The sequence below is a fragment of the Chelonia mydas genome, chromosome 10, assembly GCF_015237465.2.
Source record: "Chelonia mydas isolate rCheMyd1 chromosome 10, rCheMyd1.pri.v2, whole genome shotgun sequence".
Taxonomy (NCBI): domain Eukaryota; kingdom Metazoa; phylum Chordata; order Testudines; family Cheloniidae; genus Chelonia; species Chelonia mydas.
Window position 1 is genome coordinate 79,964,140 of NC_051250.2, and position 26,420 is coordinate 79,990,559.

At 48.6% G+C, this 26,420-nt stretch overlaps 1 long non-coding RNA gene across 1 annotated transcript; it reads right to left on the reverse strand.

Annotated features, from left to right (window-relative positions):
- Nucleotides 1–1,220: 1,220 nt before the first annotated feature.
- LOC122461981 lies at nt 1,221–25,731 on the reverse strand. The gene is made up of 4 exons (XR_006284294.1): nt 25,629–25,731; nt 4,630–4,703; nt 3,298–3,517; nt 1,221–2,036 (listed from the first exon to the last, which is right to left on the reverse strand). It is a non-coding gene; the product is annotated as an uncharacterized LOC122461981 (long non-coding RNA).
- Nucleotides 25,732–26,420: the final 689 nt, after the last annotated feature.

The following is a 26,420-nucleotide window of genomic DNA, read 5'->3' on the forward strand; positions in this document are numbered from 1 at the left end:
CTCCTGGGTCCCACTCTCCAGGACCCCTACCCAACAACCACCAGTCTGCCCGCAGCCTTTCACTCAGCTCTTCACTCCGAGATCTCTCTGCGGGTTCCTCTCCCTACACGTCCTTGCCTGAGTCCTACCATGCTAAGGGGGATCCACCCTTCCATAACAACTTCCCTGGCTTCCAGGCTCAGCTTCCCCCAATCAGGCTGGATCTTCCCCTTTCCCTAGGCGCTGCTGCCCCAGCCTCCCGCTTGTCAGGGGCTCCCAGCTTTGGGCAACAACTGTGCTCTGTGGGTCTCCTGAGGCACTCCCCCAAGCAAATCCAGCAATTCCTTGCTGCTTCCTGTCTGACTCCTCTCAGGTCCGGACTCTCCAGGTCTCCTCCCATCTAAAGCCCAGGTAGCCTTGCTTAAGCCAAACTGGGGTTCAGCTACCCAGTAGCAGGTGCACGGGCTTCTTCCCTCTTAAAGGGACAGGTGTGTACGTGCATCTTTCAGTGTTTAGAATCGTAATACATTTTTTAAAAAGAGAAGCCACGATTCTACCAAGTTAGCTTTGAGCCTAGAAGTCTCCCCTGTTGCAGCCAGCCAAGACTGGTAAGGGACCATCCACCACTTCAGCCTGTGGAAATGTGCTTGAGAGGGGAAGTTCTGACAGCTCTGTGCCTACAGGACATTCACTGCAACCTGCTAGTGATGATTCAGGAAACTTAGCCTATTTTAATGTGCTGTTTTTGCCATGATACGGGAGAGCGGGCTATAGAGTGGACCCTTATTTTTATGGATTTAATATAAACCCAAAGAATTTAAGGAAGCTATTTCTAGTTGGAAGTGTCAGAGATCAAAGCCGGGACGGGATGGGTACAGCAAAGACCGTTCCCCGTAGAGGACGCACTGGTAGGGCAGAATGGGGAATCTTGCGTTGTGCCCATTCTGTGGAGACAGGCCTCCGTTCCCAGGATTATCAATAGATCCACAATCCATTGCGCCTCAAGCCAATCTTTAACTATAAATCAGGATGAGGCCGGGGGCGGGGGAGACTATCCCACATCTGCCTATTGTGGAGTTCCTACACCTTCCTCTGAATCTGGCTATTGTCAGAGAACAAGCTACCAAAGTACATGGGCCTTGCGTCCGACTCAGTACAGCAATTATTATATTCCAATACAGAGATAAACAAATTGCATATTGGCCCCATAGCCAACATCTGTCTCAGATTTTCTATCTTCTCTTGGGGCTTCACAAAATTGCCATGAGAGATCTGGAGGAGCCATGAGTTTAGCTCCCTATTGATCATTAGCTATCCACGGCTGAGAGACAATTAACCATGTCAACGAACATAGTGGCCAAATCCTGCTTTGTGCTATGAATGCATGGGGTCAGGAGATAAGAAGGAGCCTCTCTGGACAAAGCTCAGTTAACCGGAGGGGTGCTACATAATGCTCAAGATTTAGGGCCTACTACTCAGAGGTGCTGAGTAGGGTTGTGACAACTGGGCCTAGAATTTTTGCCTGCTTGGGAATGGATGATTAAAAGTACGTCATGTTATTTTCAAAAATGCATGTTCCAGATATGTGCAAGAGAACCAGACAGACAAGTTGAATAAGTCCAAACAAAAAGACCTAACTGATACATCTCAAAGGTCTGGGCTGAGGTTGGACTGAATAAATAAGAAAATGTGGGAACGAAGTTACCTGTGCCGAGTTTGACCTTACAGCAGTGGGTTTAATTGGTGAATGAAATAGTGAGAAGATGAAGTAGGCCAGTCACTTTCCACCTCATCCCCTTTCTTGGGGTTCTTGAAAGGAGACTTTGAAGAACTCCCATCTTATCTTCCCACATCCCGGGACAGAGGGAGCAGACCACACTGAAGGATTTTCTTCCGGAGAGGAGGGCCAGCAGGTCTTGCTCTTGTTTAAGGAACTTTATTCTTCACCTTTATACACCAGTCACCAGCTCAACCCTTGCAATTCAACATTTTAGAGACATGTAGCAACTTCAAAGAGGGCAGAATATTTTCCAGAGAAGGAGAATGCTCCAAGATTTCTGTGGTGAAAAAGCAAAACAATAGAAGTATGTTTTTTATTTTTTGCTCCAGTGCAGAGATTCACTGAGCTACCTGGAAATAACCCAAGCGGCTAGCAGACAGACTGGAGTTCTGTCTGAGGAGAACATAAGAACAGACAGACTGGGTCAGACCAATGGTCCATCTATCCCAGTATCTGGTCTCCTGACAGTAGCTAGTGCCATGGAACAGGGCAATTACTGAGTGATCACCCCTGTCTTCCAGTCCCAGCACCAAGCAGTCAAAGGATTTGCCATCTTGGCTAATAGCCATTGATGGACTTATCCTCCAGGAACTTTTTTTGAACCCAGTAGGAATTTCATGGAGGTGTCTGGGAAATAAACCACTCACTGCCCTGACACACCACCTGCCCTCCTTTCACCACCTGATGCCATGAGGAGAGTTAAACTACAATGTTCTCAACACCAAACTCTGGCGGAGCGAGTGCTGGAGCAGCGGCTGGGGCTTCGAGGCTAGCAACCCTGCACCTTTAGCAAAACCCAAAGTTTTTAATATTTTCATAATTTTGATGAATATCAGTGTTTATTTTTAAGCATTTTTTCAATTTTAAATTTTCACAGCTGTGGGAAATTGGGAGGCACAGACAATTTAATGACAGCAGGCACTGAGATTTAAAAAGTTAAAGCTTTGTAACCATTAATATACAAATCGTCAACCTCACCTGTCAAAATATACGAAGTAATTAGCCTTAAATCAAACTCTACGTTCTCAAGCAGCATTTTCCCAGCTTTGCCTGTCTGTACATTCTGATGACCACTGATGGAAATAGTTTTGATTGGTTTGTGTGTGTACGGTAAAAATCAACATCTACTGCTAAAAATCGAATCTTTCCACGGGTAACTAGCCCTAGCATTGCCATTTTGGAGAGCAGTGTTAACAAGGGTGTTTTCATTCAGTGCATTAGTAACCTGGAACTGGGAGGTTACCTGTACTGTGGGCTGTGTATTTCCATGCAGCTGGAGGCTTCACAGGAGCAATTGGAAATGATTCAGTGGATTTTAAGGCCAGAAGGGACCATTATGATCAGTCCAACTTCCTAATACCCAGGCTAGACAATCTCAGCAGATCTCACAAGCTTGCTCAGAGCATCGAATCCAAGTCCGGATGGAAGTCTATAAAAAGCGCTGCACACGGCTTAGAAAATTCAGCCTTCCTCTGCAAAAAGCTGCCTCTAGGCAAACATTTGGCTGACGGTGGAACGAACCAGGTCTAAAGCCTCACCTCTCTAGCTGCTACACTCTGCCTTCCTTATTGGAACAGAGCAGTCCAAAGGGTTTTCACATGGTCCTGCTGCCAGGGGAAACGTCTTCCTTGCTGGGAGATGTTTAGTCCATCAGTCTGCTGTTAATTGCGTCTGCCGGGGCGAAGATTGTACTACAGTATCTGCAAGGAGTCTGCAACTGGCGGCTTGCATGGGGACAACGCCTCCTCCTCTCTCCAGCTATTAAAAGATATTAAAAGGCAGCCAAAATACCTCAATACTCTCCTGACATCACTTTACTGCGTATGCAATTGCTGCCATTTCCAGAGGGATGCAATGGGATTGCAAATTGCCCATGTGATGGCAGCTGGGAAGGTTTCCGGGAGACTATTTCAGTGTGAAAAGAACAGGAGGACTTGTGGCACCTTAGAGACTAACAAATTTATTTGAGCATAAGCTTTCGTGAGCTACAGCTCACTTCATCGGATGATTTCAGTGTGGTCTCTACTATAGAGGAGTCTGAGAGCCCGTCACCCTCCCAGATGCTGCAGTGCAGTCCGAGTCCCTGGAAGCTGAAACCAAAGAGGGAGATCAAGATGCTAAACATCCCAAATTGAGGAACGTGTTTCCCTGGCAACAGACCCCACAACCCCCACACTGGGCAACAAAGGGTTGAGGGATTATTTTGGGCCCACCCCCCCCACCTGCAGCAAAGGCGCCCTCTGGTAGGGGAATGACAAGGCAGGGAAACCGCTCCTTTGGGGGCAGGTCTGGAAGAGAGTAGACCTGTAACCCGTGGCTCCAGCAGCACAGGGCAGAGGGAAGGCCGAAGTCTCTGACGTAACTGCCCCAAAGGGCCTTCACTGAGGCAAGGGAGGACTCATCCCCCTCTCCTCTGCTTGTGGACACCAGACATTGGCAATCCCCTCTTATGTTATTGGTTGGGACTCGCCCAGCAGGGGAAAGCCTTGGACTGAGCTGGCTGGGGGTGAAGAGACAGGAAGTGGCCCAGGGAGGGCAGCCTTTAAGCAGCCTTGGCGACTGGATCATTGGTAGCCCCACACGGCCCTGGGTCGGAGTCCAGTGGAGAGGGAGGGCCCGGGCTCCCCTACCAACAACCCTCCTGCCGGTCATGGGTTGGGGCCCTGCCCACTAGGCCATGCTTCCCGACCAACCCCCAAGTGAGAACCATTACAGCCCCTTAGAATATGTGCTAAGTCTGTTCCACCTTGCATTTGGCGGTGATGCTCTGGGTACCGTTCCCAGACCGGATGAAGAGCTCTATGTGGCTTGAAAGTCTGTCTCTCTCACCTACAGAAGTTGGTCCAATAAAAAGACATTACCTCACCCACCTTGTGTGTCTATTTCACAGAAAAATCAGCCTTGCTCTGGTCCATCAGTGCTGGGCAAGTAGCATCAGCAGGTGCTTGAAAGAGGAATTCAATGAAAGGGAATTACAATGTACTCGTCTCATTCTCATGCTCAGAAAGAGCCTTTATACCTCAGCAACACCACTGTGCACAGGCTAAGTAAAACTGATATGAACGTTCATAGCCAGTAAGTCAGCCATTGGAGCAAGGACTAGCAGCCAGTTTAGTGTACCTACTTTACAGGCCTTTTGTAATAGGTACGTTTTTAACGTGCTGGTATGAACAATGCTTGAGGACTCCCCTCTGCCAGGAGCGGTGCTTGGGACTCCATAGGATTTGGTGGAGGGCAGACTCTTGGTTACCTGGGTAACTTGTAGAGGGAGCCAGTAGATTATGGGCCAAGCCCTGGGAATTTGCACAAGTGAGACCTGGATGAAATCAAGTAGACATCCCAAGATTTGGCCCTGTGAGGTTAAAATGAAGCCTTCTAGGGAAAAGGGAAGAACTTAATCTGATCCTTGGGCTCCTTTTTGCTTTAGTTTGTTTGGTGGAAGTGCTGGACACTACTACAGTCATGGGCACCAGAGAAGAGACCTAGATAACCCAGGATAGCGATTAGAGAGAAGGTTAGATTACTGTTACATTGCTCTCCATTGTTTGCAGGTGCGGAAGGGATCTGGCAAGTTTGCATGTGGGTGACCCATGATAAAATTCCTGTCTGAATTCTGGAGTTTGTTTAAATACAGAAGAAGCAAAGAAAAAAGGCTGAAAATAAAAAGGAAGAGAAACAGAAAAAATGGCAATTTACAGTGCTTTTCTCAGAAATATTTGGCAGAGCCGACGTTACATAAGGATGCGCTTAGAACATGAGTCACCACAAAGGGATGTGGATTATCCGAGTCTGATATCAGAAACATTTCTATAACAGATGCCATTAGAATCCTCCAGAGGTTTGATTAAGGTCTGCATTGCTTGGGAATTGCATGTTAGACATTCCTAGCATGTGGGGCTGGACATAAGTGCTTTCGACATCAGAAAACTACAGAGACACAGGCAGCCATTTAAAATACGAAGCATTTGGTCTAAAAAAAATAAAATAAAAGCCTCTAGTTTTGCACCTACCATTTATTGCAGGCAAAAAGTTCTCCCCTTTGCGCAGGTAACCCAGCTCCCCAGGAGGTGGTGGGTCGGCAGGATCTCTTGTGAACCTCGGGCTGACTACAGCAGGGCTTAGGTCATTTAACTGCATCGCTCAGTGATGTGAATTTTTCCCACACACTTGAGTGACATCATAATTATACTGACCTAGATTCCTAGTGTAGGCCAGGCCTGAGCGACTCTTCAAGAGAAACTTGGCTAGGACTAGTCATGCACCCTGCATAGGCCTATGTTCAAAGTACCTCTGTGCAGAGCAGCGTACAGTGGGATATGAAGTGGGCAATTTCCAGCGTGGCAGAAGAACATCTGCTAATGAGAATGTCATCTGCTAGTGCTGGCAGGGTTAGATATTAAGGAGGTTCAGTTTAGTTTATTAAAATCACCCAGTTCTACTTGGATGGCCTGGAATTTCACTAAGAACAATCCAGCTTTAGTTTCCCACTGGCAAGAAACTCCTTTAATGCGACTCAGGTCCTGGCCCTGCTATTTTACAGTCTGGCTGCACCTCAAGCCACAGAGACATCCAGGTCCAGCAATTGTAAACCCCAGCTGGGATGCTCAAGGGCAGGCTTGGAAATACCGAGTCCAAAAACATGGGTGCCGCAGCCCCAGGTTCACCATGCAGCGGGGACATATTTAGTCTTTACTGTCAGGTAGAGGGTCACCTGGAGCCTGGCTGATTTCCCAAGCTTTGGGCTGGTGGCTGAGAGGCAGGACCTGGTTAGAAGCTCAGCTTGCAGTGAGTCCCCACGGGGCCATCACTCCCCTGTTGTGCATCATCCCAGCAGGGCCTTGCTCTCTTCCTTCAGGCACCATGAGATCAGCCAGAGAAGCCCAAAGGAGAGTGAGCACTGGGCACGGAAGGGCAGTACAGCCCTTGATTTAGAGGCAGCTAGCAGGGGAACACAAGACTTGCTGACTGCTTGGGTGGGACAGTCAAGTACTTTAAATGCTTATTGAAGGGAAGGAAGGAGATGGACGGCAGACCTCATGAAGAGCCATGAGCTTCTCCGGAGGAGTATGGTGGACTTCAGAAGCTCTGCAGAGAGGCTCATGGACATACATCATGGTTACTCACCTTCTCTTAGCACTTGTAGTTTTATCCTGGAGGATCCGACTTCTGACTGCATGGGAAGGGGGGAGGGGGCTACAAGTGAATGCAGCACCAGACAGCTTCCTGGATCAGCTGACAAGAGATGCATGCTACACAGGCCACAGCAGCCATTCTCGAAGGAATCTGAGTCCCCAGGGTGCAGTGCACAACGTGAAGTGAGATTTACACCTCCTTCTGCACCTGTGACTGCCCCACCCACCCTCCGGAAACCACCAGTCTAATGTCAGCACCAGGTCTACCGAGGAGGGATCTGTGAGTAGTGCAGGTTTTGGTTCACTGGTAATTTGGGCCCAGCCAAGTATTTCATTTGACCTGAAACTGAAGCTTTCATTTCAATGAGAGCTTTTTTACAAAAAAAATTAAAGGTAATTTTGAAGCCAGAATATTTTGTTCTGAGAAAGTCAAAACAAAAAACATTTCAACTGAAACAATTCGCTGAAGTCCACACAAATCCGTGAAATGTTTCCGTTGACCTGAATCTGCATTTTTTGACCACAAAAAAAAGTGATCATCAAGCAATTTGGCCCAGCTCCCCTGCTGGGTTCTATAAACGCTGCCAGGTAGGAGCAGGGAGGGGAGGTGGTGAGTGAGAAACTCTCTGGGATGGTCCCTTGCTAGCCGGTGGCTCCAGCTTCAGATGAATGGGAAAGGAACAAAGGCTGAGCAGTGCGTCGGGTGTGCAGGATACAGAAGCCAGACTGTCCATTGGCCGTTGTCTCTTGCCACCAACTGTTTGGCAGTAGGGCATGGAAGTCACCAAATAACTGATGTCCATCAACTCTCTGCATGGGGCAACTGCATTGGTACCATAAACCCATGGGTAGCGCTACCTTGATGCAAAGAGGTAGAACTGGAGCAAAATCTACGCAGTGACAATGCACAGACAGACTGGATAAAACAGTTCTTACAATGCAGCGCTTACTCCTCTGCTGAGGGGAAGCCCGTTTGATGGGATTTGGTAGTTTCCAGTTACACTGCTGGATGGCACACTGTATTTCTATCTCAATTAAGCGTGCACTGTTTGGCTGCAGCATCTCCAAACCATTTATTTTTCCTCCCAGAGAATTCTGTTTTCTCCATTAGCATGCATCTGGGCTTTTCAATCCCCTGTTTTTAACCACATCAGTTGCATTGACATACTGTCTACTTCTCAGGCAGACCTATGCTTGGCTGGAACCAAATCTCTGGCTTAACCTCTGCTCTGGATCAGCAAAGGATTTGTTCGCCAACTTCATCTACCTACCAATCTAACAATATTCAAAATCACTTGCACTGCACTCCAGCAAGCTCACAGCACCACTGTGAGGGAAGTATTTTTCATGACACACTTGGATAAACAGACACCAAGAAGCATTGCCTAGTAAGTCAATGGCAAAGCCAGGAATAGACGTTACAAAATTAGATCTCTGTCGCTCCCGCTGTAACCACCAGGTGCCATTTCCTATCTGATGTTTTGTGAAACTGGCAAATCCATCCTTAAATTACCTGCCTCTCAAAAATTCATCTGCCTTCAGAAGCTACTCTTTAAAAACCTTTGTTACATATTTAGTCAGTGTATTTGTGTGTTAATATTTCTGGAACCCTTCTGCCAGGTGATGTAGCAGCATCAAGGGCTGGGCTCAATATCTAGGTGTTCCTCTTAACATTAAGAAACAGAACCAGCTTAAACCCCCACCCAGAAACCTTTAAACAGAACCCACGCCACCATGTAGGAACACCTGCCCTCCCCTCTGACTTTCACGTGGATCTGGCTTAGCGAGTGAGGTTATAGATAGGACACCCCCCACCCTGGAGGGTGTATTAAGTGCCCGTTGGTCATACAAGAAGGATAAGATTTCATTACCCCTGCATCTGAGACTTGGGTGCATTTTAACCCCCAAAACCAGCCCAAAATGATCACTTTGGCAAAGCTGGTCTGTCTGCTGATCACCTAGGCAAAGTACTATGCAAATCAGCTCTGTTCTTGAGGTCCTTTCTCCCTAGTTCAATAGATAGCAGGGAAGAGCTCGTTCACATCACTGGCTTTCGTTTGTACAAAGCTTTGGAAATAGAAATTGCTTCAAAAATTCTAAGGGCCAGATTCAACCCAGAATTACACCCTGCATCCCCATCAAACTCAGCTGAGCTGCACTGGGCAAAACTTGAGCCAAAGCACCAATTCCCTCTCCCCACCCAGCTTATCAGCAACGTTATTGAGGAGTTATACCTCAAACGTGCCACACGATGGCAGTGCCTCAAGTCTTTTTTTTTTTTTTTTTTTTTTGAGCAGCAGTCTGATAGCTCCAGCATTTGTAGACTGATTGAATGCAGCGGTTGGGGGGGGTGGGGGGGGGAGGTAGCCGGTGTGTATTTTCTCTCTTCTGGGCTCGCTCTTTAATTCAATTTTAAATATCACCAGCACAATTCAAGGTCGAGTGTACAAGAATTTGCTCACCCTGCATGAACGCATGCACAGCCCTCTCAACACAAAGATCTGGGGTACCAGGAGCTCACAGAATCCACACTCAGGGGAGAAAATGGTTGGCCTGAAACTCTTCATAGCAGATCTGGAGTGAAGTAAATTTGTCTAGCTCCAAGGTGCCGCCCTGCCCATGACACATCAGTGGCATGGAGGATGCCAAAGAGGATGGAGCTCAGCTGTTCTCAGGGGTGGCAGATGACAGAACAAAGAGCAATGGTCTCAAGTTGCAGTGGGGGAGGTCTAGGTTGGATATTAGGAAACACTATTTCACTAGGAGGGTGGTGAAGCACTGGAATGGGTTCCCTAGGGAGGTGGTGGAATCTCCATCCTTAGAGGCCTGACTTGACAAAGCCCTGGCTGGGATGATTTAGTTGGGGTTGGTCCTGCTTTGAGCAGGGGGTTGGACTAGATGACCTCCTAGGTCTCTTCCAATCCTAATCTTCTGTGATTCTATGCCAGGAGCTAATGTCTAACAGAATGGGGCCATGCCTCATGCTGTGAGGTGTCCTGGCAGGCAGCTTTTGATCTTACAGAGGGTGTAACACCTTACAGGCCCCTCCCTGATGGGATCATTGGGTCACTATGGCCTGTAGTTCAGCGTTAGATCAATGCCTGGGTTGAGACACTGTGCTCGTGCATAGGCCAGCTTTGAAAATAGTGGGGGAGGGAAAGGGGGGGTTTGAAATTATTCTTTCAAAACGCTTTTTGGACCGGGGGGGGGGGGGAGGGGTTAAAACAAAAACTTGGCAAAAAATGTTAAAATTTCACAAGCGGGAGGTTGTCAAATCCCAAACGGTTTGAGTTTGACTCTCCCTTCCTCCCCTGAATGCAATAAAATGCACTCCCTCCCCTTGCCTCCTTTAAATTTCTTTTACCACCTTAACTTAAGACTTCCCCGACTTTGGCAAAGTTACACAGCAGCAAAAAGAAAAAAAGGCGGAACACCCTCCCCCCTCGGTATATATAACACACGCCTGCCATTTTCCCAGTGACCCTGGGGGCACCCAACAGTTATGGCTAAGTGGACATTTGGATAAACAGAAATGTGATTAACGAACACAGGGCTGCCTGGAGGGCACACTGCGGATTCGGATAACTAGGATTTCTGGACAAAGGAAATTAGATAGTTGGAATTATATTGTAATTCCAACTATTACGTTTTGTGGCAAAAAGCCAGGTAAGAAGAGGGGGGGGGGAGAGGAATTTAAAATTCTGAAGTGTTGAAATATCATTTAGAAAGCATTCAAACCACTTCTAGTCCGCCAAAATGAGAACAGCTTCACACAGCCGGTTTTCCATTGGTCAGCCAGCTCTAACGATAACGATCGACCCTTGGGGGTTGTCCTTGGGAGGCATTTCAAGGGACTAGAAAGGGAAGAGGTGGGCAACTAAAACTGAGTCTGGAGTTCCCCAGGCCCTCTCTGGTTTGCCAGCAGATCTGGTGAGCCTGCTGCAGCCGACACACCTCTAATGCCGCCTGCTCTGGAGGATACAGGTACGTAATGAGTTGAACCTGAGCCTCAGCTGTTAATCTGTCCTCTGCCGGGAGCCTGTGGAGAGTCTGGGTCCGAATTTTGCAAGTTAGGCCGGTCTCAATTCCTGTTCCTTCCTGAGCTCTTCAGAATGGGCTCAAGCAGCCAGGGCCTCTAGGGGAGCAACAAAGTTTAGCAGTTGTGTTAGTAGAGGGAGGAGGAGGAAACGGAGTGTGGAACGAGGGGTAGAGAAGAGGACCTCTCTCCATCCAAGGCACTTCTCCAGCATCCATTACCGTAGTAGCGGAGTGCCTCCGGCTTTAGTCTCACGGCACCCCTGTGAGGAAAGGAAGTAAGTTCCATTATACATACAGCTTACGAAGGCCTGTGGAGACTAAAGGACTTTCCCAAGGTCCCATGGGAAGCCCGTGGTAGAACAGGAAATGGAACCCAGGTCTCAAGTCCCAGGCCAGTGCCCTCACCACTAAATCATCCTTCCTCTCTCGACATGTGGCCTTCTGCAGCACTGTGGAGGATGCAGCACTGCCTGCCCCAGGGCTTTGTCTCCATGCCCTAGAGAGGGCCTAGATGACTCCCATCACTGGTGGGTGAGTGAGTCGCCTCAGGGAGAAACAAGGACACCCAGTGCACAACAGCTGGCAAAGCATCCCTGAATGTGGGATCTGGGCCTCGCAGCTCCAGAGACATTTTTAGCACAAAGTGGGGATTAGTCGCAGCGTCTGTCACTCCAAGAGCTGGAAATCTACTCAACGCCTGTCTTCATATGTGCTGCGAGCCGCGTGTGGGGCATGAAGGAGCTGAGCTGTGCAGCATGGCCCCAGACGGAGGCCAGCCTGGTGCTCGCCCCCAAACACAGCATGCCAAAGAAAATTCCTCTCTCTGCGTCCCTGGGAGGAATCAGGCTCTTAATGGGAAAGAAACTATTCACTGCGTGTGCTTTCCATTAGCAACACCGCCCTGGGACCCCGACCCTGGCCAGCCACGCAGTCCGGCGTCAGCTGATCTATTTAACATAAAATCTTTAAGCCGAGCTTCCCACAGAGGGTCTGGTGTCTGAGGTTTTATGAACCGCCAGCTCCACTCATGCAAAGCACCTCCCGATGCGTCGGGGGAAACTGTTTGCCCACCAGAGTCTGTAGATCGAAGCCTGATGAAAAAGGTGCAGGGAGAAGAAGTATTCGACAAGGCTTCTGTTTGGAGGTTGCTGGTTAAGATTCAGCAGCTGCAGCTCCAGATGAATTCGGACAACTTGTTGAAGAGCTGAGTGACTGCACATTGAACTGCCCCCTACCAGCAAGCTCATTAACAATCAATTAACAGTTGGTGATTAGAGCTTAAGCTGCAAGGGCTAGAACACGAGGGTGTGGAGAGCGGTGGAGGAACATTAATCTATGTAAAGTCCTGGCTCCATTCTCCTCATGCCAGACGCAGGCGCTCTGTTGTGCTTGGCCACTTGGATTCAAGGAGCTTTTCTCCCAAAGCTACTTAGCTGACTCTGCCCACAGCCAGCTCTTTGAGCTGGTTCTCTTCTGGCCTCCCCACTGCAGGCACAGGGTCCCGACAGCCACTGCTGCTTCCAAACCTTTCTGCTGGTTCTTTTGTCTGTCTGACTCCCCCGCTCTCTGGTCTGTGACCTTGGATGGAGCAAGTCAGCTACTCCTAGCTAGTGACTCTCCTAGTCGCAGCACTCTCCTGTAGGGAAGATACCCAAACAGGGATGTCCCACTAGGTCTCCTGATCATTAACATAAGAACGGCTGCCCTGGGTCAGACCGATGGTTGATCTAGTCCAGTATCCCGTCTTCCGACAGTGGCTGGTGCCAGATACTTCAGAGGGAATGAAAAGAACAGGCCGCGGTGCAGGTAGGGCAGTCCAGTCCGGTCCGCCATACCAGGAAGGTATTTACAGCCGGTACAGCGTACCGGAAAGACACAGGAGCCCGACCTCAGCCCTTCCACGCAGCTGCACCTCTGGAGTCATGCCTGGGATCTGTACAGCAACCCTGCCGGAGGACAGGGCTGGGGGTGGTACAGCTGTGCCAGAGGAACTGCTGGCGTGGGGCTGCCCGGCAGCCCCACATTCTGCTCCTTTCGCCGCTGCAGTTCCAGAGAGCCCTGATCGCCCAGGAACCGCAGCAGGGTGGCCCTGCGCCAGCAGCTCCTCCAGAGCGGCTGTACCGCCCCCAGCCCTTCCACGCAGCTGCATCCCCCGAGTCATGCCTGGGGTCTGTACAGCAGAAGTCTCCGGCGCAGCGGAAGGAGGACAGTCAGAGCCCTCCCTCCCCCAAGTAACATGGGATGGATGTGGACCATGGAGAGGGGATGGGGAGAGCGTGGGGGGCCCTGGGCTGGGGGCGGGAAGGAGTCACATGGGGAGGCCACATGCCCCCCCCCGCCCTTTGTGTCCCTCCCATGAATGCAGCGAACGGGCAAGAAATTATTAGCACTTGCACCACGGAGTACAGGGCAATTATCAAATGATCCATCCCCTGTTGTCCAGTTCCAGCTTCTAGCAGTCAAAGGTTTAGGGACAGCTAGAGCATGGGATTGCATCCCTGACCATCTTGGCTAATAGCCCTAAGTGACCTGTCCTCCATGAACTTATATAATTCTTTTTTGAACCCAGTTATACTTTTGGCCTTCCCAACATCCCCTGGCAAGGAGTTCCACAGGTTGACATAGTTCAGAATGAACTATGGAAATCTCATTTAGAAATGAAGCAGAAAGCTTTTTACAGAGGGAGAAGGGTATTTAGAGAGTTCTCTCAGGTTGGGGGTGGCAAGATAATGTGCCTTTATAGCAAAGGGTTAACCACGTAGCAGAAATTTCTGAAATAGAGCTCATAGCTCCGTTGTTTAATGGATTTATTATATTTCTTAGGACGACTGGTGAACTATTTCCTCAATACATGCCAGTGAATTTCTAATGCATGATTTAGGTCTGGCTTGCCATCCTTTTACTAAGAGGTCCACGGATGTGAACCTAGGATGGTCTCCATTGCTGCTCCAGGTTACTAACAAGTGAGTGACTGAGCAACTAAAGCCAAGGGCCTATAGCTACATGGCACCAGTTCATGCAGGCGGGACTCTGAGTTTGGAAACCAGAGTGCCAGGGCTTGGGGCAGCACGTTTTTGCTGAAAACCTTAACCTGTGTTTGGTTACCCAGCCAAGCATCAGCAAAGTTCAAATGGAATGTTCCTACAGGAACAAAAACCCATCTTTTGATGGTGGAAGGGATGGTCTATTTATAGTCTCCTGCCCCATGTCCAAAATCTGTTGGCTTTGAAGGTGGACTGCAGAGCCATATTTGTTCCACCAGGCCCTAAAGGGACAATTAGGGATGTTGAGGTTCTTATACTGTGTTCATCACCGCAGTGTCTGAGGTGCATTAGCTGTGTTCTGGGATTAGGAGTTTATATGAAGCCCGGCTGTTTAGGGAAAGGGAGACCCCGCTCAAGCTGTGTATTTGGAGACATATTGGTGGGCTCAGAGCCTGTTTTTATTGTCCGACGTCAAAAGAAAATATTATTCGAACAATAATTAGGTCCAAATTCTGCTCTCAGATTTAAGGGCACAAATTCCAGTTCGGCTTCAATGGCTGCTGCGGACAAATTGTATGTTCCCACCAACTCGTGAACAACGACAACTAGAAGCAGAGCTCAGCCACGCTGCGTCACTGAAGGATACACTGGGTTGTGCAGTTCGATGAAAGTGCTAGAATGTAATTTTACTCTTTCATCTAGAAATTACAGTGCAAAGGCGCAAGACTCCAGGCACTGCTGGAGTGGGTCATTTTACGGCACAGCGTAAGCCGTGTCTGGGCGGGAGGGCTGCTGGAGTGGCATAGTGTTGTCTAGCAGCTGGAGGGAGTTCTGTGCGTTTAATTAAAGAACCCAGCACCATTGTACTACTAATAGTTGGACACTAGAGGGCTCCCAAACACTAAAGGATGGCGCACATACCCCTAGAAGTCAGCTTGTCCGCAGACAAAGGGTAAGGCTTTTGGGAGGGTGGGAACTGGGAAGGCAGTGCCCAGAGCCCCAGAGAAAGAGCGAGCACGTGCTGAATATGCAGCCAGAGGAGCCACCCAGTAAGGAAGCCTAGTCAGGCCCTAGAACTGAACAAACAGACAAAAGCTGATTCACAAATGTTGTCACAAGAGAAGCACCAGGCTCAGTTTGCTCCAGTTTTCCATCAGGGAACCGGCTGGGAATTGTGAACATTTGGTAAATTTCAGCCGAAGTATTTAGCCATTTTGAAATTCATGCAGGCCAAGGCTTTGTTATCTGATCTATGGCTTGGGAAAGAATTTCAGTTATCCGCTGCGGGAGCAGAAAGAGAATCGTCAGACTTCCTTAGGCGAGTTGTGTGGGAGTCAACTAAGTCGATGCAAACGGCTCACAAGTACTCCCGAAGCTGAATGGGGCTCAGCTGTTTGACAAAATGTTCTCCCTTGTGTTTTTAAGAACTGGGCTCAGGTTGCAAACAATTGGCTGCTTCTGTAACAAGTGTTATTACCCAAGTAGCCTGAATGGGTCTGGCAAAGACCCTAGAACATCCCTGTTAAAGGCCTCCATCCCCTGCCCAGAGTTCCTCCTGAGGGCCATGAGTGGAGTTCACAGGAACATGGGAATTGCCAAGAGCAGAGCAGACCTGCTGCATCCAGCCCCATACCCTAGCTGACCCAGGCCAGTGCCAACTGCCTCAGGGCATCCATTGACAACTGCAGGAAGCAGCTCATGACCAGTGATGCAAACAGCTCCCTGGCTCCAAGAGCAGGGCCGGCTTCCCCAAGCTGCTGCTCAGTCACATGAGCTCACCGCAGCCCCAGAGGGCACCGGATCTTTCATACTCTTCCTCCCAACAGCTTGTTCGATTCCCAGAGCAGAGGCGAGAGTAACGGCCAGCTGCCCGCCCTACGGGAGAACTGTGGGAGCCACACAGCCGGAGTCATTGAACACTGCACTGGGGAGAGAACTGAAGAGCTGGTGACGAGGGCTAAGGAAAAGCCCTACAGACAAATCAAATACGTGGGGCAGGGTGTGGTGGAGGAATCCGTGCTGCTGGGGCGTGGCGATTTGCCAATAGTCACGTCTCAGCTTTAACGGTTACGTGTGATTAACTCAGAGGGTCCTATTGCACCGTACCTGGTGCAGGGGCGTGGGTGGGGGACACAAGGAGGTTTCCCCTCCAATATGCTTCCTCCCTCCCCTGCCCCCACTCACGCAATCACAGCCACGGCCCCCTTTCAAGCACCCAGCCAGCTCCATGTTGGGGCATCTGCCTCCTCAAAGGGACTTGAAGGCAGTGAAGTCAGAGCTGACCAGCCACACGAGGGAAAGCAAACTGTATCCTACTAAGCAGAGTAGACCAAAGGCCCCTGGTTGAATCTTGAGCAGTGCCCTTTTCTTCCATCATCCAACGTGACTTGTTAACCCCCATCCCCAAAACACTTCTTCTATGACATGGCAAGCCACCACCATTCCCACGGATGGCAGTGGAGTGGAGAACCTTACAGGACTAGGCCCTTCATGCTTTTGGTTTAGGGATCACTACAAACATGGAGCTGAATTTTGGTAGAATTCTACATCACATAAGAACGACCGTACGCGGTCAGACCAAAGGTCCCTCTAGCCCAGTGTCCTGTCTTCCGACAGTGGCCAATGCCAGGTGCCCCAGAGGGAATGAACAGGACAGGTAATCATCAAGTGATCCATCCCCTGTCACCCATTCCCGGCTTCTGGCAAACAGAGGCTAGGGACACTTCACAGGTGTTCAGAACATCGTTTTTAGTATATAGACACACAACTCCTTACAACTACTGAGCTCTTCCATTCACATCTGCTTTTACTGCTCCTTTCTATAATGCCCCGAACAGTCACTATTGTTATTTCATCAGCACTGTTTTCCAGCTACCGACAGGTGCTTTTCCAAGAGACAGGATCCCTTTCTGAGTGACAGGACTGTATTCGTGAGGTGTAGCAGAGATCCTGCTGGCAAGCAGGAAAGTTTCAGAGGAGAAGAATGTGACCTGGGTCACTGTTCACAAGAACCTCCTCCCGTGTGACACACCGTGAAAACATGGCTCATTTTTAGAGAGCCTGCAACTCCCATTGACCTCAGTGAGACTGGAGAGTGCTCATATCTCAGGGGGTGGTGGGAGGGGAATTTCAAGTTTCCCTTTAACATATGGATTGGGCCATGCTGCCAGACATTCATAGACTAACCAAACCAAAAGCTAGAGTTGGAAAACACTTCTTAAATCATACAAGCCAGCCACGCCCCACCCAAATCCAGGATTCCTGTCAGGGCTCAGCTGCAGTGCTTCTTGCTCCGTCCTTCTGGCATCCAGGCACAGCTCACCAGTCAAGCCCCCTGTCATTGTTACTGCAGCCACAGCTCTGTTTCCCAGTTAGATTTATACCTTTTTCCAGCAGGAGACCTTACTCGTACTCGGTGACGTTTGAGTCTGGACCCATTTCATCAAACACCAGCCGTTTCTGGCAATTTCATAGCAGGCTTAGCCAAGAGGGTCAGGACTGAATGGGCCGAATAAGTTACCCTCATATGAGCACAGACGGTTAGTCTGACGTGAGTGGTAACTTGAGGAACCTTGCACTGCCCCGGTACATGATCCTGGAAACTCTCACATTCAGCGTCAAGACAGCGTGTCAGGATTGCACCTTTCACTAGGATTGCAATAGCGGAACTCTCAAAGCTACCTAGGCACTTCCATGGGCCCTGGTCCCCAGATTATGTAAGGCCCTATCGGGAGGGAACAGACACTAGTGAGGGGTGCAGCCTGTAAACCTGCAGAGACAGAAGAGTACTTCTGTTTACCTGTCTCTATATAAACGTGGGTGACAGAATTTAACAGACCAAGGTAGTAGCTATACAATCTTTGTTCTAGCAAGAGGAAGGGGCTTTTCCCAAGCAAAATGCAGGGATCACCATTAAAAATAAATAGATCAGCATTGTTCAGCTCCGTTCAGCATTCCTGGAATCCCCCTGCACAGTTCGAATACTTGCTAGTGGTACTATCCATGAGTGGCCTTTGAATGAGGATTACTGAGAGTGCGCTGAGGAGAGAGGCATGCAAAAGCATGTGGCGTAACAGTGCTGGAGTAGGCAAGAACAAAAGCTGTTTGGACAAGACGCTGCAGAGCAGTGAAGCCAGGAGAGGGCTGCAGTGGGTAGAAATCCAGAGCACAATTTCTCCAGTCAACAGGGTGATTTTATTCTGTCTGTATACAGACAGAAGCCAGATGCTATCGAGCTGTTTTTAATCCACCCTGGAGCAGTCTGAGGCCTTTGTACTCTCCTCCGTCACAGAAGTGTTTGTTGGGGTACTGGATCTCACCTTTGGACTCAAGAGTTGTCAAAGACTTTTACTGAAAGTTTAAATTTAGCAACATTTAAGGTTTACAAAAATTCTGCTCCCATTTCACTCAGCTGAGGAGTTGGAAAGGTAAAATTCCCTTCTCACCATGAATGAGCTAGGAAATACATCGGGCAATTAAGGTTTGGAATCTCAGGTGGCTGAAGTCAGTGGATCTACACTGACTTCAACGGAGCTACACCGGTTTACATAAGCAAAGAAACCAGTTCTGTGCATTTTATTGCCAGCTGGTATTTTCTACAGATGGTGACCATCTTACTGAGGAGAGGAAGCAGCTAAGAGGAAAACCACTAAACACTCCAGACCTCAAATTTAAGCCTATGTTGTCAGGCCTCACAACAATGGGAGGGGCTCTGAGCCCGATGCTAGAAATCAGCTCACCTCAAGCCTAGCAGCCCCCAGCCAGTAGGATTTCTGGTGACCAGCATCTGATCGGTCCTCTAGAGCATTGGGGGACTAATGGTTAGAGTGAATAGTCAGATAAATGCAGTGACCTGCACAGCCAAAGAAGTCCCATATTATATGAGTAGCAACACTGTAAGTATCCAGCTTGGCTAGTGAAGGTGTGGAAGAAGCCAAGATGATGGTAAGGAGGGGTATTGATGTTCTGTGCCTACAGGAGCCACAATGGATGGGGAATGCAGTGAAGGAGCTAGGCTTAGATTGTAAACTATGTGGGCAATGGAGTCCAGGGGTAGTGAGATGAAAGCCAAGGAAGATGGTGATTGAAGTTTGGTAGTAAGTGACAGACGACAGCTGTAGGAGTACGTTAAACAGCACACTCTGTTTGATATCACCTCGGCAAGGCGCCTATGCACCTCAGTAAGGATGCCACGAAGAGAAGAGTTTCTGCTAAGATTCATGGGCACAGCAGTGCCGGAGGAGCTGTTGGTGCCGAGTGATACGAATGTGCACACAGGCAAAAACCAAAAGGGGTATGAAATGTGCTTAGGAAGTTTCAGCCTAGGGACTCTGAATGAGGAAGGGAAAGGGCTACTAGCCATGTGTATTGCCATGCAATGGAGGATAGCCAATATGTGGTTCCAAAAGAGCGTGCGACAAAGTGACTCACCCATCCGTAGTGGAAACAAAAGCCAGATTGATATGTTGTTGGTGAGGAAGTCTGAGTGGAGTTGAATTATGGACTGCAAAGCGATACCTAGTAAGACAGAACTGCAGCACCAGCGTGGTTGAGCATTGTAAAACGAGGGAATTAAGCTCAAAAGAAACCAGATTAAACTACAGGCAGTTAAGGGGAAGGGCAGAGAACTTTCTGCCAGCAGTACAGGAGGAGTGTCTGGAAACAAACATGTTATCGGCCTACAAGAGTTGGAATCACCTCAAAAGAATGTGATTGTGGCCGCAGAGGAGGATTGTGGACAATGCAGAAGGGGAAAACACTGAGGGAAAGAGAGAAGTGGTGGTGGACCGACAGGGCAGGTAGCAATCCAAAACATGCTAAAACAGAAATTAATCTGTTGAGTGTAAAGAGAAAGTGAGCTGCCACCTGGGCAGTGAAGAAGGCCAAATAGAATGCCCTAGACAACCAGTGTGCCTAGTTTGTAAGCCACCCATACCTGGCTCTCCAGATTATCTATAGCATTACCAAAAAACAAAAACAAAACAAAACAAAAAAAACACAACAACCATGAAAGGGAAGGAGGATATTATTTCCTCTGGATGACCAGAGAAACTGTTAGTAACACCTGAACAAGTGAAGGAGAGGTGGAAACACCACTTTGAGTCTCTTAAATGAGGCGAACCTCTTTACGATGGAGCTGCCAACTTGTGATCCTAACATGGTGCTTAAGGCAAACATAACAGAGAAGGAGGGGAGGAGATATGCAGTCCAGGAAATGACGAATGATAACGCAGCAGGACCTGTGAAAGTCCTGAGAGCCAGAGGCAAAAGCAGAGTGGTTAAAGCCATATGGTGAGAGAAGACTGGGATCAGGATAGACTTGCACCAATAGGTAATAAGGGAAGGATCCAGAATTGTGGAAATTAGAGGGATAAAGCTATTGTTGCATGGAATGAAGATGCTGGAACATATCTTGGATGCTGGAATTAGGAGAATTGTGGAACCACTCCTCAAACAAGAACAGTTCTGCTTTAGAAAAGGATGAGAAGTTTCCACTGATGCCATGTTTGTAATTCAGCAAGGGATAGAGAAGCAGACAGTACCAACACAAAAGCTTCTGGGCTTTTACAGACTAGAAGAGACATCTGATAAGAAGACAGAAAGATGTTCACACCAGTGCTGAGGAAATATGGAGTGTCTGAGGATTTACTATCTATGGTGAATGAACTACACAGGTCACCCAAAACAGTGATCCAAATATGTTTTGAAATGACAAGCCCCTTTGAAGGGAAAAATCAAACTGCGCCGGGGTCAGCTCTCAGCCCATTGCTGTTTAGGGTGTTGATGGATTATGGCAGCAGGAAGATCCCAATGGAAGAAAGGTGAGACGCTGCTGTATGCAGATGACAAGCCATAAGGGCATCCTCAAAGGAGGATGTGGAGGAAAAAGTAAGCCACTGGTATGACCAGCTAAGCAGGCATGGGATGAAATTGAGCATGATTAAGATTGAGGTCGTGTGGGTTAGTAGAAGTGCCACAGGAAACTAGACGGAGATTAATGTGGATTAAACAGGACTGCCAAATCCAAATATCTGGGCTGGCTGGGTTACGGGAGACAGTGAGCTTGAATGTGAGATACAATGCAGACTGGGAGTGCTGGAAGATGTGTGGGACAACGTCTCAGGTGTTGTGAATGACAAGCCTTTGCCACCGAGACTAAAAACCCAACTGAACAGAACAAGAGCATGCCCCACAGTGCACAAAGGTGCAGAAGCATGGGCAGTAGACAGCAGGTTCAATGCCAACGAGATGAGACATCTTTGTGCAATAAGAAGAGTTACATGAAGGGACAGAATGCCAAAATGAAAGCATTAAGATGGAAGTCAAAGTCCATTGTAGCTGACAAATCTAGGAAGCATGACTTTGCTGGTTCAGTCACAGAGAGAGAATGAATTAAGAGGACCTGGTGAAGACAGCATGAAAGGGGAGGATGGAAAGAGACTCCAAGTAAAGTCAAGGAAGCACCAGGTGGATTGCATCAAAGAAGATAAGCAAGTGGACTTTAGTGCTACCTTAGACAGATGAAGATGGTGCATGCTTGCACGGTGACCCAACCCCAGATGATGGTATAAGGAGGAGAAGTTGTCAGGCCTTACAAAGTCACTGTGGGTATACAGGATCTCAAGAAAGTGGAGACATGGTGATGGGAACAGGCAGGCACGGGAGAAGCTGTTTTTGAAACAATGCTGGAGAGCTTTGCATAGCAACCCTGGCACTGGACTGAATGTCTCAGAGTTAAAAAAAAGCTTTTCCTTTAGGTGTCCTGAACTCCGACTGCTGAATGTGCTAAGGTATAAACTCAGCTGGACCGTCCCTGCCCAAATCGATGTGGCACATCACAAAAGGACTTCCAAGAATTGTTATGATCCAATTAGTCTCAGGGAAAAAAAAATTCTATAAATACAAACATCCAGACATGCTGCTTCTGTGTATGCAATTTATGCACAATTCTGTAAGGGAAAATGACACTTCTGTGGGTAAGTGGTATGCAGATGCTGCCACACTTATATGCCCAATATTTAGGTAGACAAGGGTTGCTCTTTTTCTGGGGTTCATGCAATTGCATAATTCTGAACGGGTGAGTTTTGTGATATTACATTTAAGAGACCCAGCATTCAATACCACACAGGATTTCGACAGCGATTTGGCAGGAAATTAGATTGACAGCTAATTGATATGCCAACAGCTCAGCACATAAGACAGCTAGTGATTAATGCCAGTCATTCACTGTTTGCCAGTTCAGATTCCCATACTCCCAGGGAGGCCATCCATCCAGACTGGCATGGAAAACAAAGGGACAATGTTGCTACACTTTGCAGATGAACCTAACATGGCTTTGGGAGGTGCCCAAGAGAAGCAGTAGAATGAGGAATGCAGATTGCTAAGTGTTGCCTGCTCAGCCAATGCATGTGCAATGCAGAAAAGCTGGAATCAGCCACGTACAGCAGGCTCCACGTACAGCAGGCTCCAGGCTCAGGAGACTGTTTGCCAAAGCGAAGGACAGCAGCACTAATCAGGATGTGAAACAATCCCCCGGCCTGGGGCCTTTGAAGGTGTTTTGTCCAAGCCCAGATAACACCACTAGAGCAAAGGGCAGGGGGAATGGAATCCCCAACTTCCTGCTTGTGGAGCTCAAGAGGAACGGGGGGGCCTGGGCATCACCATCTCCCTCGTTCCTGAATCCCTTTACAACCCAACAGTTTCAAATGGGAGTGCCTAAAGTCAGGCACCCAAATCCATATTTAGGCATCTAAACAAGATCATGTCTACGCATGAAAGTGAATCTGGAATAAGGTAGGGTGTGAATTTAAAGCAGATTAACTATTCCTGATTTATTCCAGAATAAATGTAGCTAAGAGTGCCAACACATAGGGCTTGTCTTCACTGCGGGGGTAAGTTGGCCCAAGTTACGCTACCCCAGCTATGTGAATAACGTAGCTGGAGTCGACATAGCTTAGGTCAACTTACCCCAGTGTCTTCACTGTGCTGAGTCAACAGGAGACACTCTCCGGTCGACTTCCCTTCCTTTTCTTGTTCCCGTGAAGTACCGGGGTTGACCGAAGAGTGTGCTGCGGTCGATTTAGCGGGTCTTCACTAGACCTGCTAAATCAACACCTGCTGCATGGATTGCAGCAGCGTTGATCTCCCCATAGCGAAGACCAGCCCGTAGAGTTAGTCAGGAACAAATCCCCATGTAGGCAAGCCCTAATAGGCCTGATTTTCAGAGACACTGAGCCCACAGTTTGGGGAAGACACAGGGAGAATCTGGCCACTTAATGTTCTTTCCATGCCCAAAGGTTTAGCGCTATCCGAGGCAGGAGATTGAGAGAGACTTTCTCCTTGAATAGGAAATAACAAACAACTTGACATGAAGTCACATTTTCTTTTTTGTGACCAACAGTGCTGATATAACCCCCAGGTCTGAAGAGCTCTGTGTAGTTCGAAAGCTTGCACTTTCCAACAGAAGTCGGTCCAATAAAAGACGTTACCTTACGCACCTTGTCTCCGATAGAAGTAGTAGTTCTTCATGGAAGAAACATTTTATATATATATATATATATATATAAAGCACAGCACACCCAACACATCAATTGAAACACACTGAAGGCCATTTTTAAGTCTTTTTCCCCCAGCCACAAAGAGAATGCCCAGTCCTCCTCCTGAAAACTTAGGTTTTTCCCATAAGAACCTCTTGAGGTTTCCCACCCTATTTAGCCCAAAGTTCCCAAATTAAAGCATTTACTGGGTGTTCTGATATATAAGAGAAAGAACTTTTAAACCACCTGTGCATTCTCATGGCTCCCAGCCGCTGGCCTATCAGGGAGTGCCTTTGGCCATTGAGTCAGAGCAGGGATGAGCAAACTTTTTGCCCCGAGGGCCACATCTGGGTATAGAAATTGTCTGGCAGGCCATGAATGCTCACATAATTGGGGATTGGGGTGCAGGAGGGGGTGAGGGCTCCGACTGGGGGTGTGGGCTCTGGGTTGGGGCCAGAAATGAGGAGTTCAGGGTGTGGGAGGGAGCTCCAGACTGGGGAAGGGGGTTGGGATGTAGGGGTAGGGGGGGTGAGGGCGAGGGGTCCGGCTGGGGGTGCAGGCTCTGGGGTGGGGCTGGGGACGAGGGGTTTGGGGTGCAGGACAGTGCTCTGGACTGGGACCAAGGGTTTCAGAGTGCAGGAAGGGGATCAGGGCTGGGACAGAGGGTTGGAGTGTGGGGTGGGAATCATGGATGCAAGCTCCGGGTGGCACTTACCTCAAGCAGCTCCCGGAAGCAGCAGCATGTCCCTCCTCCGGCTCCTATGTGGAGGCGCGGCCAGGGGGCGCCGCATGCGGCCCCGTCCACAGGCACCACTCCCGCAGCTCCCATTGGCCATAGTTCCCGGTCAATGGGAGATGTGGGGGGCAGCACCTGGGGCAGGGGCAACGTGTGGAGCCCCTAGGCTGTCCCTATGCGTAGGAGCCAGAGGGGGGACATGCTGCTGTCTTTGGGAGCCACGCGGAAAGCTCCCGACCCTGCTTCCCAGCGGGAACTTGAGGGCAGGATTAAAAGGTCTGACAGGCCAGACACGGCCCATAGTTTGCCCACCTCTGAGTCAGTGCCACACACACTGCTGGCACTTTTGCTGGAACTGTGGAAAACAAAATAAGGCAAAATCCTTCCTAGCTGGGATGTGAAGAAGACACAAGAAAAGGTTGGTTTCAGAGTAGCAGCTGTGTTAGTCTGTATTCGCAAAAAGAAAAGGAGGACTTGTGGCACCTTAGAGGCTAACATTTATTTGAGCATAAGCTTTCATGAGCTACAGCTCACTTCATCGGATGCATTGTGTCCCCTGGACGCAGGCTCCACGATGAGCTAGAGCAGTATCTCCAACAGCACTTCTCTGGCTAGTAACCTGCACCAGATGAACAAGAACTTCCAGCAGTCACTAGTACTGCTGCCAACCCAACTCCAAAGAAAAAGCATTCTTCAGACAACTCAGCTGAGAGTTCTGGTTAAACCCCCAGTTCACTGGCCTCTTGTGTTATTCGCCAGGGTCACCTGTTTTGCTCTCTCTAGAGCTAAACTTAGGAAACAAAGAACCCTCAACAGGTAACTTGCAGTGGAGGTCACTTTGGAACAAATGCACTCTGGTTACAGTGGCAGCTTAAGGCTCCAGCTCAGGCAATGATCCCCATTCAGGACAGCACTTAAACATGTGGTTAACTCAGCACATGCTTAAGTCCCACTGAAGTCATTGAAACTTGGGAACAGGTTTAATTGTTTTCCTGAACTGGAGCCTGGGTTCTCTAAGGTAAATGAGCACCCCATACCGGGCAAGTCCAAGCTAGAGGGGACAGGAGGGATAATAGGACCCCCACATAGATAGGGGAGAACTGTTATGTCTTTTGCTCTTTACACAACAAAGACTATCCACAGGCACAATGGGGCACCAATAACCACGTTTGTGAAATACACCCAGCCACCACCTACCTATGTACACTCTGCTGCTCTGGCTGATTTCGACATGGCTTCTACAACAGAACACATGAGCACCACCAGAGGACTCAGAAACTGCTTAAAGGGATATTGCTCTATTCCTATAAACTACGAAACCCACTATTTTAAATAGACTGTCAGAGGGGGCCTCTTCAGCTACCAATGAGCAACACTGTCTAGCCTTCTGCCATGGTCTCTCAGCCACAAACACACAATCTGTTTCTTTTCCACCACACATACCTCCAGCCCTGTTTCCCAAACAGGGCAAGCCACAACACAGGTATGCAGCAGATAGCACCTTTCAAGCAGTTTCTTTCCTCCACCAGCTCACCCTCTGAGCTCCACCTGCTGCCTGTTCCTCCCAGGGATATGTCCTCCCAAGTACTGAGCCAATTGTCTCCTTAGCCCAGCAATTACTCTCAGGGGTCAGTAATCCCCACTAGAAACTGGTTGATTGGCTCCAATTAAGCCTTCTCTGCAAGCAGTAGCAACTTCAGTGACCAGGTTGCTAGAACTAGCACTCTGTCACATAGCCCCTTGCAGGTGTACTATCCATAAGCAATTTCCCCCCTCCTCCTTTGTTAGCTGTCATAAATATAAAGGGAAAGGTAACCACCTTTCTGTATACAATGCTATAAAATCCCTCCTGGCCAGAGGCAAAATCCTTTCATCTGTAAAGGGTTAAGAAGCTAAGGTAACCCTACTGGCACCTGACTCAAAATAGCCAATGAGGGGACAAGATTCTTTCAAATCTAGAGGGGGGAGACAAAGGGTTTTGTCTGTGTGTGTGTTACCTTTGCTGGGAACAGATCAAGGATGCAAGCCTTCCAACTCCTGTAAAGTTAGTAAGTAATCTAGCAAGAAAATGCATTAGATTTTCTTTTGTTTAATGGCTTGTAAAATTTGCTGTGCTGGAGAGAATGTATATTCCTGTTTTTGTGTCTTTTTGTGACTTAAGGTTTTGCCTGGAGGGATTCTCTATGTTTTGAATCTGATTACCCTGTAAAGTATTTACCATCCTGATTTTACAGA